The sequence below is a fragment of the Lissotriton vulgaris genome, chromosome 6 (genome assembly GCF_964263255.1).
Source record: "Lissotriton vulgaris chromosome 6, aLisVul1.2, whole genome shotgun sequence".
NCBI classification, from domain to species: domain Eukaryota; kingdom Metazoa; phylum Chordata; class Amphibia; order Caudata; family Salamandridae; genus Lissotriton; species Lissotriton vulgaris.
This window is the reverse complement of record NC_141694.1, coordinates 1583097108-1583114437: the sequence shown is the minus strand read 5'-3', so window position 1 is coordinate 1583114437 and position 17330 is coordinate 1583097108.

Here is a 17330-nt window from a genome sequence, read left to right as displayed (position 1 = left end):
TTTCTCTCAGCCGGTGATGTGTGACCGCTGGTCTGGTGTTGGGTCAACTGCACAGTCCGCCCTGCCGCGTAGGCTTGCGCAACTGAAAACAAACAAAAGACAAGAAGCGTGAGTACATGATTACAGCTTCACAACATGTGCAATCGCACATACCTCTTATAACAATTGGAGGACCAACGCCCCACACGTTTCACTTGTTCTACATTAAGACCCCTGGCTGTAGCTTCTGTGGCAGCCCCTATACGAAAGGAATGGGTCCCAAATTCACCCGGGTCCAAGCCCGCTGCGGCAATGGCCATTGCAAGCACCCGCTGAAACTGAAACCTCGTCAGCGGGGTGGCGTCTACATGCCTCAACAATGTCCCCCCCCATGATGCCACCCTTCGTGCTAGGTAATCTTCTAAGCACTGAACCGGACACATGGATGACTCGGGGATCCTGCGAATGATCGTGCAGTCCCCCCTCCCATCCTGGTCAGTCTTGGACCTGAGAAAGGAGACAATCATCGCATCACCCCTGATCTGAACCTGCTCTCTGCACAAGCCCCCCGTCACATCCCGTTTGTTCCTTGCCACTAGCTCACTAACTCTCATAGCCCCGTGAAATGCCAGCATAAATGCAGTCCGGAACAAACAGGTCTCGAACGGGGACGAGCATGTGTTAGGGAGTGTGGTCAGCAACTGGGACAACCTGTCTAGACCTATCGGTCGTCTTACGTCCACTCTGCGACCCTCTAGGCGTTGCCACCCACGCAGCGCTTTCTGTACCGTAAAAGACGCTGTTGGGTCCAGGATGCCATGGGCCCTGGCAACAAAGGAAATGGCGGCACGATGCCTTTGGGCCGTAGCCACCGATTTCCCAGCCCTACGTAAAGACATCAGGAAAAGTACTACCCACTCCTCCTGCCCCCAAAGTCCCCCTCTCTCTGCCCCTAAAAAGGCTAAATAGGCCTGGAACGCCCCTTCATATGCCTTCCTTGTCCTGGGTGCTAGACTCTCTCCCACGAGGTGACGAAGTTCGGGGCACCGAGAGACCAGAGAGCTTCGGGGAAGGGTGCCGGCTCCGGGTCCGCTGAAGGAAGGAAACCCGAGAAAGCCTGCATGTGAAAACGAGACAGTGCATCAGCGGCCTGATTCATCACCCCAGGTACATGTTTTGCTCTGAATACCACGTTCAGCTGCATACACCGTAAGACGATTTCTTTGAGCAGCCTCAAAATCAATTTACAACGGGCTGCCTGACTATTGATGCATTCTACCACGGTCATATTGTCGGACCAGAACACAACGGAATGATCTCTGAACCCTTCTGGCCAGGTTCTAAGGGCCACCAGAATGGGAAATAGTTCGAGGAAAGCGATGTTACTTGTCAGCCCCTTCTCGTGCCACCATAGGGGCCACTTCTGTGCCGACCATTTTGTGCCGAAGATGGCGCCAAAACCTACGCTTCCTGCTGAATCTGTCCATAGCCCAAGCTCATCGGAGGACATGGCTGGCTTGTTCCAGACAACTCGACCATTGAAGTCCGCCAGAAATGCTAACCAAATCCGCATGTCCTGGCGGACCTCGGCCGATAACCTCGTGCGATGATGACCCTCCTTTAGGCCAACCATCGCTTGGGCAATTGAGCGGGAAAAGGGGCGAGCCATTGGGATCACCCTCAAGGCAAAGTTCAACTTTCCCACTAATTGTTGTAACTGCTGTAGTGTAACCTTGGATACATGTAAACACACTTGGAGGGCTGCTCTGAATTTACAGATTTTGCTGGCTGGTAAACGGAAACACCCCTCCCTTGAGTCCAACTCGATCCCCAAAAACTCGAGGCAAGTCGTGGGACCCATAGTTTTACCCGGTGCCAATGGTACACCAAACTGGCCCATCAACACACGGAATTCAGCTAAGGCCTGTGCACATGCGGGATTTCCGGCGGGGCCAAGGAACAAAAAGTCGTCAAGGTAATGCATCACATTTCGGAAACCCGTTTTCTTAGTGAACACCCATTGCAGGAAAGTACTGAATTGCTCAAAGTAAGCACATGATACAGAGCATCCCATTGGCATACACCTATCCATGTAGAATGACCCCTGGAACCCGAATCCCAGCAGACGCTGATCGTCTGGGTGTACCGGGAGCAACCGGAACGCTGACTCGATGTCTGATTTTGCCATCAGCGTCCCGGGCCCCAGGCGATTCAAGATGGCTACTGCCTCATCAAACGATGCGTATCGCACCGAACAAGCTTCCGGATCAATTGCGTCGTTCACCGAAAGACCAATGGGAGCAGACAGATTATGGATCAAACGAAACTCACCTGGGTCCTTCTTGGGGACCACCCCTAACGGAGAACAAACAAAATCTGGTACCGGGGGTACACTAAACGGGCCGGCGACCCGGCCCCGGCTAACCTCTTTGTGGATTTTTTCTTGTACTACAGATGTATGTTGTAAAACGGAAAGTTGATTTTTGCACATCCCTACACCCTGAAAGTCCCCTACCGGGATGCGGAAACCATTTGTAAAACCGTTCCGCAGCACCCCGGCAGAAGTCCGATCCGGGTAGTCGCTGAGCCAGGGAATCATTGCCAGGGTATCAATCGGGGTTGGTAAAGGCGCCCCTCGGCCTATCTTAGACCTGTTTGGCGCCTCCCTTACCCCCATTCTCACTCGTTCTGGCTCTGCACGATGACTCAGGATGGGATGATCCACACGTACTACATTCGTGTTTGAATTTACACGACCCCGGTGGCCTAGTACACTTCCCCTTGTTGAAATTAAAACAGAAACCCTTTCTCCCTGTATTGCCCGCGGGCCTCGACTGGTCGTCGGTGCTCGTACTTGGGCGAAAGGGCGTCCCCACATTCTGGCGGGAGTAATCAACAACATTGCTCCCGACCAATGGCATCCTTAACATTCCCGATTCCTTCATTTTGTCCCATGTTAGAGAATCGTAACAATCCCAAGTCAAACTCTTGTTATGTTCCTTTTCCTTCCTGAACAGATTGTCGTAACAAAACCAATGGTTGCCTTGATATGTTGTTGAGTAACCCATAATCCGTGATTGATAAACGGGAAACTCAGGAAGCAACTCAGGCCTACGTTCCCCCAGAATCGATGTGAAGATTCCCCATGCATTGCCCCAATTGCCAATGTTCTCATTTACCTTAAAGGCGGCCATTTTTGCGCGCCAAACACTCGGATGCATTAAGTCCTTTTGACTTTTCACATGCTCCACATCATAATGATCAACAAGCAAGGAAAAATATTCACGTATTCCCCTGCCCAGATCTTTTCCTTTATGGCTAAAGGCACATGTTGTCCCAATCTCTCTCTACGAGAGGGTGCTGACTCGTCCCTTGCAATCGGCAACGGCCGCTTACCTGAACTGGACGCAGCTTCTGCCGCTTGCGGCTTGTCTATCCCCGTAAATGGCGCAGCTACTCTTGCTGCCTCTCTCTTCTCACGAAGCCCTTTTATCAGCGCCTGTGCCTCGGCAGCCGTGGCGCCACCACTACTATCCCCCAACCAAGCCGCTAGCTGTGCTGCCAGCTCGGGGGGCATGTCTTCCTTGGGCGTCGGGGTGACGACAACGGGGATTGGATTCTCCTCTATTGGAACTGGGGTCGGCGCCTCGAGCGGTGCAGGGGGAACCGGGATGTCTCCACCGGCTGGAACCTTTCTCGGCCTCTTCGGTCTCCCTCCAGCCGGCGCAGGGCCCGAACCCTCCTCCCCGTCTCGCTCTGCCAACCGTCTCTTTATGTCTGCCATATCTTTGAAAAGGGCCCGCACCATCTGGTCGGTCGACATTTTCTTTGCGACTTTCTTTGGCATCTCTCCGACGAAGTATCTAGAAGACAAAGAAAAGGATCAAAACGCTCAAAATTGGCTCTTCGTTCTGTCCCGAGCTCACGTGTGGCGAGGAGGTGCAGCTTCGGAGCACAAGAACAAGAGCACCTCACTGTCAGCAGTCTCATGGAAGTCAATTAGTTTGGCTTTGAGATCACCTAGTATCTGTATTGAGAGCCAAAGGACTTCTGAGTGCTTGGTCATCATTATAACTCTAATGTAGACCTTAAAAGTCTCCGAGACCATGGCAAAGCTTTCCACTGAACGAACATCTTCCGCAAAATAATCTGTAATTTCAGACTCTAGTTTGGCTTGAAGCACATTATCCTGTAATGAGTATGGACAAACTCACCATGTGAATGGGGCTGGTTTTTGCCCTCGTATTTCTAGATCAAGTATTGTTGGGGAGTGATCTGAGAAGGTACGCAGGAGTGGCGTACATCTCCTAACACAAGGCTCTAAGTCTCTTGATAGGAACCAGGAATCCATTCTGGTGTGTATTCAGTCTGCTGAGTGTAACATGTTACCCTCGGGTTCCTCTGCCTCCAAATGCTAACCAGATCTAGTGCATCTAACATGTCGCCTATGCACAGGCAACAGCTGATGGGCAACGGGAAGGGTCTTTAGATCTATCCAGTGCTGGATCTAAAGTGCAATTGAAATTACCTCCCCAAATCTGCGGAAGCACACTCCAATGCGCTAAGTGTGATCCTAATGCCTCATAGAACTGTGGTTCATCAAAATTCGGCCCGTATTCTCCAACCAAGATCGCCTCCCATTTCAATGTTCTGTAGTGCGCTATTCAAATATGCCCCCTGGGTCTGTTTACACTTCTTGTAGCTGGATTTTTGATATGCTACAAATGCGACGTGAAACTTGCAGCACAGTATCCACAGTTTCTGTGGGGATAAGTTATCGCTATTGCTTGCCAAATGTGTCTACTGCAAAAGCGTGACTTGCACCGAATGCCTCTTGAGGTATGCAATCACTTTGCTGATCCCTAATGTTCCATGTGAGAAACCGTGCCTGCATGCAGTTCTGTTGGGTCTCTATGTTATTTGCCACACATCAGTGTGTGATGTGTCCTAAACTGAGTGCCAGTCACAGCCAATTTAATTGGTTCACCTTTTTTGAATAACATTCAACTAAATAAACAAATTCATTGTGCTCTATCTTAGCACAGTGACAGGGCCATAGGTTAAGCAGGAACAGTCTTACCATATGTCTGCCGTCTAGTTAAGAGACCCCCCATAGATGCCCATGACTTATAGCATCACAATCTGCGCTCTTGCCACAGTCTCTGCGTTTAGGTGGTCCATTATTACATGTGGCACCCGAGCTCCACAGGGAACCCACTCTCTGCCACACCTACGAATCATTGCTCCTCTTCAGCCTTCTCTTGCTTGGGGTCTTTGAAATAGTGGGTTTTTCCATCTGCTAGAACACGTAGCTTGGCAGGGTATAACATGCTGTATTACAACTGTAGTTCTCACAACTGTCCTTTAGCTGCTAGAAAGAGTCAACTGGCGTCCTGGACTTGTTGTGTAAAGCCTGGGAACAGCGAGATTTCGGAGAATTCATATTGGAGGGATTCAGTTTGCAAACCTTGCACAATGCAGAATCACGGTCCCTGTAGTTCAACAGGTGTGCAAATATTGATCTTGGGGTAGCTCCAGGGATCAGACGTGGAGCCAGGGACCTGTGCACACTCTCAACTATGAATATTTCAGAGAAAGTGTCCCTACATAATGTGGCACAAAGCAGGGTCTCTACAATTCTCCCCATGTTGTCCATGTTTGAGGTCGCGGCTACTCCTATGATTTGGATGTTGTTTCTCCTCGATCGGGATTCTAATCCTCAGTTTTGAGTTACAATGCTTGAATTAATTTTTCTAGCTTTTTACACTTATTGCTTCAGTCAATACTGTGTCTTCCACATTAGAGACCATTTGCTCCATTGTGTCAAGCCTTTCCATATGCTTATGGTCTAGGCGCTCTACCATACGGTCCATTCGGAAATTTAATGCGTTGATCTTCCCATCAATTTGAGTTAAGCTTTTCTGCATGGAGGAGAGGATTTGTTTCAGGTTGGGATCTAGTGCAGTCTCTTCGTTTTACGGCTGTGAATCCACCGACTGCTCCTCCAGGTCCCTCTCCTCAGAGTCTTGTCAGAAACAAATTGCAATTTGGTTTGTACCTTGTCTGCTTTGAGGTTGAACTCTGTGTAGTCAAGTTGAGTTCACTCCACCTGTCTCCACAAGCTACACCACTCAGCGGGAGGAGCCGAAACTGTGGAGAGTCAATGCCCCTGGTGAACTCCCCACGTCAGCTCTGGTGAACCCCCCACGTCAGCTCTGCTTCAGGTCCCAGCACGCAATCAGGGGGGAGTATGCCTATGTAGAGGCCTTAATAGGGCACTTGCAATGAGGGACACTTTCACAGGGGAGTTAGTTAAGTTGAGGTCAGCCCTGACAAGGTCTCTACAAAACTGCTGTGCTATTGTTGAGTGGGGTGAGTTCTTGCTATCATCAACAATGTATTCTTTGTCAAAAAGAAGGCCCCAGCTGCAGCTATCATCCAAGCCCCACAGGTCTGCGGCGGAGTCAGCACGCACCATCCAAGGGCAGGCCACAGAGGACGTCCATTACAAGGAGAGGTCAGCCATCCCACTCGTCTGCGGCAGCCTCACTGCTTCATCCCGGGACACTCCCCGGAGGCACTCTTCATTGTTGGTGGGGCTACCTACCTGATGTTGAGTGTTATAATGATTTTGATGTGTGAGTTACATGAATGCGAGACTATGTTCATCCTAATTGTTGTAGCACACATGTTGCATTTTTGAACAATTGATCCCTCCTCAAACTACAAGATGCTGGCAGACACTTGCACTCCTACCTGTTGTGGTGTGTTATCATGATTTTCATGTATAAGCTACATTAATGCGAGACTATGTTTATCCTAATTGTTGTCAAACGTCATAATGAATCATGTGCTAAAGGGTTATATTGTTACAATGATTTATACAGGAATACTGCTGCCCCATTGTTGCCTAATATCATATTGTTTTATGTGCCTTAAATACAATGGCTATGAGGAAGCTGCCTGTGCTCACTGCTCACCTTATCTTATTACCGCAGGTTTCCCTGCCTCTTGATGCAGCTGTTTCATATGACAGCCAGCTCACTTGACCCTGCTAGCAGCATGATTGCTTAGCAGCCATTAGCCTTGTCCCTCCTTTGCAATGGCACCTCCGTGCACATCTTTCAATGTCTATATCTCGGCCACCAGAAAAGCATCAATTATCTGGTTAATTCACCACAGAGACAGTGACTAATGCGACCCATCCACTACTATCCATGAACGTACATCCATCTTTGATCACCGTGATATAATTCATAGAGTGCTGCTGACCTGAGTGCCCTGCACTGCACACCAACGGTGAGCAAAGCACTGTCACCTGCTACCTTCCAGCCACCCACTTTCTCTGTGAGGTAAGTTTCAACCTCAGGATCGTTCTATTGCCACATTTACATGATGTGTGTATGTGGTTTGTTATCACTTGTTCATTACTTTGTTTTTCCAGGATTGCTTCTCCACACCTCTACCAGCTCCAAGATGGGTCCCATGTGAGTAAACACATATTATTCACTGGTTTGGTGTACACACTTTATCCTTCACATCCTTCGCAATTTCATCAGGTATGTGCCCGCTTTGCCATTGTCCTACTTGCAATAGGTCATTTTTACTCCCCCTAAAAACATTGCACTGTTTTATTTACAGGTGTCTCATATTTTATGGTCCTGATGGGACCCTCCATTGTGTAAGGAGTTGAAACATTGTCTACTTATACTAAACAAACCATGCTCAACCCCAGTGACTGTAGGGCTCGAGCTTAACATTATCTATTTGTAATTGTGTTGTTTTTTAAATATTGGAAATACCTTCCTTTGTTTTATTTTTAGTTTTCTCTCTGTATTGTCACTTTTGTAGATTGTGTGTTCCATTCACCTGGGACACCTTGCACTGTCTCTTTCTTTACATTGCCTTCTACAACTGAATTTGGAACTATGACAGACCGGTGTCTTGAAACTTATTCTATACAAGGTTTAGGGAGTCAAAAGCTGTTTGGAGATGTGGATGTTTAATATAGGTTTCGAGAAGTAGATGTGGAGAGATATCGGTATTGGACGTTGCATTAAAAATGAAAATGTTCAATCTGTGGGTAGCTGTAAGTAAAATAGGAAGCATTTCTGAAATTATAAAACAAAGCATCTTCAATCTGGTAATAGAAGGCCTGGTGTTTTGTGAACTTTATTATGCACATATCTCACACCTATGAGATGTATGAGTGGAGATATTGCCATTTCTAGAGTAAAACGCTGTACTTACTGTTATGAAAGGTGAGTGAAGAGATATATGTTATTTACAAATTGTTATGGAACCAGGTATGATACCATGTTATAACTTAATTGTGAAAATCATGCACTGGTATTTTTAAAGAGAAAGGAATAATAATATAGTGGCACAGTACATTTAACTGTAATTGTGGTTGAAAAATGTAAAGATACTTTTGAGTACACAGAGATGTATTTCTGTTAGCAAATATTGATCAGTATGTAACTTTACATTTTTTGGTTTTCTTGAAAGAAGTATCATGCCACAAAATATACGGAGGAGAAAAGCCAAAAATCTTTCAAGAAAGACAGAACATAAACTTTGGCAAGCCAGAAAAATAATGACACAACTGATGTTGTTGTTAATTCTTCTGTGACGTTTGTATCCTTGAAGAAGTTTGTTGTGTGTACCTCTACACATTTATGATGAAACAATGATCTGCTTACTTTACCACCAAATAAGTGCCTCATTTTGAAAAGGAGGGTTGTTATCTGCTTGATCCTTTGTAGATTCCTGTAATGGCGTAACTCACTGGTTGCTTCTAATTTCCAGGTTGAGCTCCTTTTTGCTAATTTTATTTTATATTAAGTGATTCTTTTGCAACTTACCCTGCCAGAAAAAGTTTATTAAAACAGATATTGTTCGTTAGACAAAGGTGGCTAAACAAAGGAAAAGAAGATCTGCATATATCAAAATCTAGTAGGTAAATGAAGCAAAAAAGGAGGGAAATGTTGGTGCCTGATTGAGGAATATTTTTTATAGATTCGTTAAGTTTATTGCTTTGTTTGATTTACAGTTGTTGTTGTTGTAGTTTGTTCATGTAGTTGTTGTTGTTAAATTGTTATTTTTTAATAAAAGGTGTAAAGTTACTATTGATTTCTTTCCTTAATAGATTTGAAAGATTTTAATTCTATTACAGTCTTACAATGTTGACTGAAAGTGGCAGTTGCATCTTCAGGAACTTTAACTTGCTGCATGATGTATATGTATGAATAAGCTACTATAGCAAGGTTAGTGCTTCTTGCCAGTGTAGTATAAAGAGTTTTATACAAGAGAGAGGTTTTGGCACAGAGGCACATGCATCCTCATACTATACTAAGCTCTGTTGTCAACTGGTGGAGATGGCAGTTGTTTTACACATCTTAGGATATATGTTGGCCACTCTCGAGAGAAGTTTCTGTACAGATATCTGTCTCTGTGTACACTTTAATACACATGCCTGTCCCCATAAGGAGGTGTCAGAGAGAGAGGTGAGTGTGTTCTGATAATTCAAATATCCATACTGGTTGTCCAAACCACAGTTGCCAATGTAGAGGATACTCATGTTATACTCTACTAATGACATTCATTATCATAAACAGAGGTATGAGCAGAGAGAGTAGTCTCTACCCACAACCTATTTTGCACAGATCAGACCCATCAGTCTATCTATACCTTAGTCTATGTGCTTGTCATCCCTAATGCATAAAGTGGTTATCCTGTTGTGAGGTGTTTTTAGAGAGTCCAATGTCTTCTCATGCCCTATTATATTCTGCTGCCATACTGTAGAAAGATGGGACTGGTTGTTACTTTTTCGTAAACACCTAGGGGAAGGAAGTAAAAGTTGTAAGTATTGTAATGAAGGAGAGTGTACATTATGTGACTTAAAAAAACATTACGATCTTGCAAGAGTCTCGAGAGATGCTCACAAACGCAAATGCCTGACTCTTCCAAGAAGCACATGAGAATCACCAATACTATACATGGAAGTCTCATGGATCTCATGAATGTCTTGTGAGACCCATCAAAAAGAAAAAAAGGGGGTAGATAATAGAAAGAACACGTATAATGAAAGTATAGGGTAGCTAAGGAAAGTGCTTTTTCAACTAAAATTTGAACAACTGTATTTTTCTTGTGTTTTTTACCATTTTAACTGGCTTGTATTTTTGGAAGGGGGGATAGAACAAAAATAAGAAACTGAAAGTAACAAAAAAAACACAGAAAAACAAATGTTTGAAAACGTTTCTGCCTAGGTGGACATATATGATCCTGGAAAGCCTGTCCTGTGCATTTCTGCTTGACTCAAAAGAATACACATTCTTGCTGCATAAGCAGCAAAAACGCTTTTAGATCAGATAAGCAGAGTTGCTATCTGTTTTAGGGGTTGTTCTGATCGACTTTTTCGGCCCTCCCTTGAGGGAAGATGATTGGAGGTGACTTCAGTCTACTATCATTCTAGTGCAAGGATTAGAACCGTAGACAGGGCCTATTCACAAGGCGTATTAATATAGTTCTGTACCCTTTTCCTTAGATCAGGGCTTATAAACTTATGTTAGGGGATAGATTCATTAGTATTAGTGATTATCCGTCCTTTTGCAAGAGTGTTAGTATACCTTCTATGGAGTTATGCTTATTTTGGGCCTTGTAGGCCTCAAACGGGCGAGACTCCATCTTTCTTTCTGCCCCGGCAGCTTGAGATGCTTTTAGGTCAAATGTAATGTTTTAGTTACGAGGTGTTGTTTGCTTGGAGAGAACCGGCTCAGGCTGGCCCTTATCGAAAGACTGTATTTTTCTCCACTCCAGAGACACAACATCAGGCCGGCCGGCTGGGAACGTGTCCTTGGTACGGGGAGGTACAAGAATTTGGTGGGCGGCAGGTTACTGGCCGTAACTTTCCATGAAGGAACGAGCTTCCATATTAGTGAAAGCATGAGGCAGTTAGTGAGTCAGTCCGTAGGCGGCAGCTAGCCGTTAGCATCAATGCCAATAAACGATGGATTTAGGCCCAGATCTTCGGACTGGGGTGAATGTGTGACATGGATCCACATTCTGTCCATCACCTGTTTTGTTTGCAAATTCCACCCTAAGTGCGCTGGGGATGCTCAGACGTGGGTCCCAGGCACTCCACACCACTGGAGTCAAGCTAGCCGGGCTGATGAGAGGTGTTACCTCAAAACCGGTCCGGTCCTCGGATGCTTGATTCCGTTCTGGGAAGGACATGGCTTTTGTAGTTCGGACTGGACTGTTCCCATGGGGCACAGGGTCAGAGCTGATTTGCATATCGCCATTGTCTAACCCAGGGTGGTGTGGAGTGCAAAAAAACGATGGATTTGGGCCCAGATCTTCGGACCGGGGTGAATGTGTGACATGGATCCACATTCTGTCCATCACCTGTTTTGTTTGCAAATTCCGCCCTAAGTGCGCTGGGGATGCTCAGACGTGGGTCCCAGGCACTCCACACCACTGGAGTCAAGCTAGCCGGGCTGATGAGAGGTGTTACCTCGAAACCGGTCAGGTCCTCGGATGCTTGATTCCGTTCTGGGAAGGAAATGGCTTTTGTAGTTCGGACTGGACTGTTCCCATGGGGCACAGGGTCAGAGCTGATTTGCATATCGCCATTGTCTAACCCAGGGTGGTGTGGAGTGCAAAAAAACGATGGATTTGGGCCCAGATCTTCGGACTGGGGTGAATGTGTGACATGGATCCACATTCTGTCCATCACCTGCTTTGTTTGCAAATTCCGCCCTAAGTGCGCTGGGGAAGCTCAGACGTGGGTCCCAGGCACTCCACACCACTGGAGTCAAGCTAGCCGGGCTGATGAGAGGTGTTACCTCGAAACCGGTCCGGTCCTCGGATGCTTGATTCCGTTCTGGGAAGGACATGGCTTTTGTAGTTCGGACTGGACTGTTCCCATGGGGCACAGGGTCAGAGCTGATTTGCATATCGCCATTGTCTAACCCAGGGTGGTGTGGAGTGCAAAAAAACAATGGATTTGGGCCCAGATCTTCGGACTGGGGTGAATGTGTGACATGGATCCACATTCTGTCCATCACCTGTTTTGTTTGCAAATTCCGCCCTAAGTGCGCTGGGGATGCTCAGACGTGGGTCCCAGGCACTCCACATCACTGGAGTCAAGCTAGCCGGGCTGATGAGAGGTGTTACCTCGAAACCGGTCCGGTCCTCGGATGCTTGATTCCGTTCTGGGAAGGACATGGCTTTTGTAGTTCGGACTGGACTGTTTCCATGGGGCACAGGGTCTGAGCTGATTTGCATATCGCCATTGTCTAACCCAGGGTGGTGTGGAGTGCAAAAAAACGATGGATTTGGGCCCAGATCTTCGGACTGGGGTGAATGTGTGACATGGATCCACATTCTGTCCATCACCTGCTTTGTTTGCAAATTCCGCCCTAAGTGCGCTGGGGAAGCTCAGACGTGGGTCCCAGGCACTCCACACCACTGGAGTCAAGCTAGCCGGGCTGATGAGAGGTGTTACCTCGAAACCGGTCCGGTCCTCGGATGCTTGATTCCGTTCTGGGAAGGACATGGCTTTTGTAGTTCGGACTGGACTGTTCCCATGGGGCACAGGGTCAGAGCTGATTTGCATATCGCCATTGTCTAACCCAGGGTGGTGTGGAGTGCAAAAAAACGATGGATTTGGGCCCAGATCTTCGGACTGGGGTGAATGTGTGACATGGATCCACATTCTGTCCATCACCTGTTTTGCTTGCAAATTTCGCCCTAAGTGCGCTGGCGATGCTCAGACGTGGGTCCCAGGCACTCCACACCACTGGAGTCAAGCTTGCCGGGCTGATGAGAGGTGTTACCTCGAAACCGGTCCGGTCCTTGGATGCTTGATTCCGTTCTGGGAAGGACATGGCTTTTGTAGTTTGGACTGGACTGTTCCCATGGGGCACAGGGTCAGAGCTGATTTGCATATCGCCATTGTCTAAACCAGGGTGGTGTGGAGTGCAAAAAAACGATGGATTTGGGCCCAGATCTTCGGACCGGGGTGAATGTGTGACATGGATCCACATTCTGTCCATCACCTGTTTTGTTTGCAAATTCTGCCCTAAGTGCGCTGGGGATGCTCAGACGTGGGTCCCAGGCACTCCACACCACTGGAGTCAAGCTAGCCGGGCTGATGAGAGGTGTTACCTCGAAACCGGTCCGGTCCTCGGATGCTTGATTCCGTTCTGGGAAGGACATGGCTTTTGTAGTTCGGACTGGACTGTTCCCATGGGGCACAGGGTCAGAGCTGATTTGCATGTCGCCATTGTCTAACCCAGGGTGGTGTGGAGTGCAAAAAAACGATGGATTTTGGCCCAGATCTTCGGACTGGGGTGAATGTGTGACATGGATCCACATTCTGTCCATCACCTGTTTTGTTTGCATTAATTATTTCCAGGCAGACAGTCGCCATTTTGAAGCCCGAGAAAGACCAAGAAGCTGATACTCTCTTAGAAAGATTGAAGTCATTTTAGCTGGAGCAGCTGTCGAGCTTTGACCTTTAAGATCAGAGCATTCCGAGTGAAGCAGTTAGTCAAGAAAACGAATACCAGAGTGGTTGAAACTGAGTTATAAGATCGAAGCCGAGAAGTGAAGATGGTCTGTGATTGAGAGGAGAGAGGAGTAGTGCAGAACAGCCAGAGAGACAGCAGCTAATGAGAGGAAGGTTCCAGTGACTTGGAGGGAAGCAGAGAAGACAGAGCATAGCGGTGCAGACGTGTATCCGTGACTGCAGAAGTGTGACCTTAAGACGAGCCAAGGCACAGACGAGAAGGGAACCTAGATGACTGCTGAATCCAGACTTCACATTAATCAGGTGACGTCGACCTTTTTCCTCCTAGTGTGCACATTCTAACCTTTCATTTTCCTTTGCAGGCTACATGTTATAGTATAGTATTATGTTGTTATGATTATTGTAATAAAGTACCCCAGTTCTTAGTGAACCAGCATGTGCCTTTTATTCTTGTACAATCAGGGTAACCTGTTCTTCTAGTCAGACATTGTTTTCGTGAACGGACGTGATTCCTGATCAGGTATCCGGTAAAGGGTGACTGAGCATTGAGGGAGAGAGGGGCCCTTGAAGTGAAGAATAAGTTGTACATCATCTAATTCGGTAAACCGTTGTGTGATCTATAATATTGTAGTATCATATCCCTAGTAGATAACGAAAGATTCCTCCTAATGGTATTCATAGGAAAGTGATTTTCGTTGGTAAGCGGCGTTAATGAGAACACCAGGGGGGACACTGGTGCGTATACCCGCAAGATTGCGGCTTGGAATGTAAGAAAGAGAACACCAGGAGGGACACTGGTGCATATACCCGCAAGATTGTGGCTTGAGGTGTAAGTCTATACCCACAGCATAGTGGCTTGAGTGGGCACTGATTGTGGTCAGTGTGTAATGGTAACTAATCAGAACTGCCCTAGGGTAGACTAGTCTGGGCCCAGGCTGCCGCAAGACTAGCTGGCATGAGTGTGATATTGTAGAAAACTTATGCATGTACATTGCTAATTCCCCATCCTTAGGTAGGAGACATAGATACCTGTTGTAAATAGGTCCGAAGGAGGGAGGTGATTACGTTCCGGCTGGGTTGGTGGTGCTCTGATGAGCTGATTCCATCTGGTCCGAGAATCCGGTCGTTACATCTGGCGTCACGAACTGTTTACGAAGCCTGTGTGCGCTGTATTTTTTTTATCTTGTTGGTTTGCGCTCGGCTCGTACGTGGTTTATTTTGTATATTATTTGTTAATAGTTGTATATATCTTTTTGGTTTGTCAAAATGTTTTCGCGAAAGTCGAAATCTACTTTCAAACTGCCTGTTGAAATTCCCGGCTGGGAATCGACGCCTTACGAGGCCTTGGCCCGTGAGTGGGCCGATTCTACTGGTTTGAGTGAGAATTGGATTTCTTGTTTGGAGCTGGCGGAGCCGGCTGATGTGATTTCTTGCTTACAGAAGGCACCAGTAGTGAAGGGTGAGGAGCTTCCTATTTTAGGACGCAGAGGTTGGATTGTTTTGACTGCGTACAGGATTGTACATGAGAAATTTTTGAAGTTACAGCAAAGATTTGTGGATATGGAAGAAAAGTTTGTTGAAGTGCAGAATGCGCATACTCTTTTGCGAAGTCAAAATAAATTGCTTGCCGACAAACTTGAAACTTATCAGACAATTGCCGAAAGGGCTGCTGTTCGAATTGCGAAATACAAGTATAAGAATCGTCGCGGTCGTGTTTGTAAACGGAAGGTGCGTCTGGTCGTGGCGAAAGCCGGACTGGACTGGAACCCCGATGAATGGGATGGTAATATCTGGGACTCGAATGATTCTGGTTCCTCGGCTGAGGAGTCTGACAGGCGCGAGTCTTCTCGCTCCGGACGTGACTGTAAGTCTACTTCTTGTGACACACATGATGATTCCAGCGACCATGGTCGCTCTTCCCGTTCTCATGACGTTTCTCATTCTGATTGTTCCTCTAAATCTATGGATCGGGCTTCTTCGGATGCCTGTCCGGAGGTTTCTGCGCATCCGGTTTTTCGTCGGAAATTACAACAAGCTCCTGGTAATCCGAATGGTGTTCATCTGGATAGTATTGAAGATTTTACTCAACAGGAAGTTAGTGCCATTTTGCAGCGGTTTCGACAACGGCCTGGTGAAGCCTTGCTTACGTGGATGGTACGCCTTTATGAGTTAGGCGCTGCTGGTATCATGTTTGATGCAGGGGATGCCTTGAGATTTTGCTCTTTGAGTTCCGATTCTACTGCACAAGATCATTTTCGGAATTTTAATGGTGCTGGCCAGATTAGTTTGCTTCAGTTAGCGACTGATGGCTGTAATCACAAATACCCAACTGAATCTGATTGTCCTGTGATGACAAGCCGTGGTACACCTTGCGCGATGCGTCGCAACGGCTGAAAGAGGAGGTGATGAAAACTGCGATTTTTCTGAGCACTGCTGACAAGTTGTTGGATGGTTTGTTGACCTCTTCTGTCCGGAATCGCATTATCCGTTCTTCCCCTGTTGCTTATAAGCTGGTTATGATGACTTTGTTGATCAATCAGACTGGAAATCCTTTATCTATGGTGCTTGAATCTGTCCGTCAGCTTGGTGAGTTGGGTGACTGGTTTAAACCTGAGAGACAGTCCAGTCCCGAGGGTCGTACTGCTGGAGATTACAAGTTCTCTAGACGTGATATGTTTCTTGCACTGTTGGATGATGGTGTGAAAAGGGAAGACGTTTATGGTGAACCTAATAATCGCTTGTGGGACATGTTTCGCAAGCGTGGTTTGGATCGAAAAGAGTAGCACGCTACGCCGGAACCCATAAAGGATTAGTGGTGAATTAGTATAGTGAAATATGAAAGTAGTTTGAGTGGTGGATATTAGTCAGTTATTTGGATTCAGAAGGATAACAGCGGGATAGTAGAGGGAAAAAAGTTTAGGATTAATTTAGTGTGTTTTATCCCTAATGGGATGTTCAAGCATGTCCTTGGCGAGTAGCACTCTACTCCGAAACCCATAAGTGTTAGTGGTGAATTGGTATAGTGAAATATGAAAGTAATTTGAGTGGTGGATATTTGTCAGGTATTTGGGTTGAGAAGGATAGCAAAGGGAAAGAAGAGGAACAAAGGTTGGCATATATATATATATAGCTCTTTTTTTCCCCTAATGGGGTGTTGAAGTGCTTTTTTTAGGCGAGTAGCACACTACTCCGGAACCCATAAAGGATTAGTGTTGAATTAGTATGATGAAATATGAAAGTAATTTAAGCGGTGGATGTTAGGCAGTTATTTGGATTGAGAAGGGTAGCAGAGGGATAGAAGAGGGACAAAGATTTTCATATATATATATAGCTCTTGTTAACCCTAATGGGGTGTTGAAGCACTTTTTTGTAGGCAAGTAGCACATTACTCCGGAACCCATGAGGGATTAGTGGTGAATTAGTATAGTGAAATTTGAGAAGTGGACATGTTAGTCTGTTATTTCGATTGAAAAGGATAGTGGAGGTAAAGAAGAGTGAAGGAGTTAGACTTTTTTTGTGTTTCGTTAGTAGTAGTGGAAGGGTTGGGATGTGTAAAAGGTAACAAGACAAAATATCGAATTCAAAATATAGAATTCCCAAAATATTGAAGTCAAAATATAGAATGAACAAAATATTGAATCGACAGAATATAGTGGTGAAAAATATCGAATTGAAGGTAAGTACTATAATATTGATTTTTTAAAATATAGAAAGCCATAATATTGAAGTATATAATATAGGTATTACAATATATTGACCAGAGTTTTAGTTTGAAAGGTAACTACTTCAATAGTAGCAAAAATTACATCTAGGATAT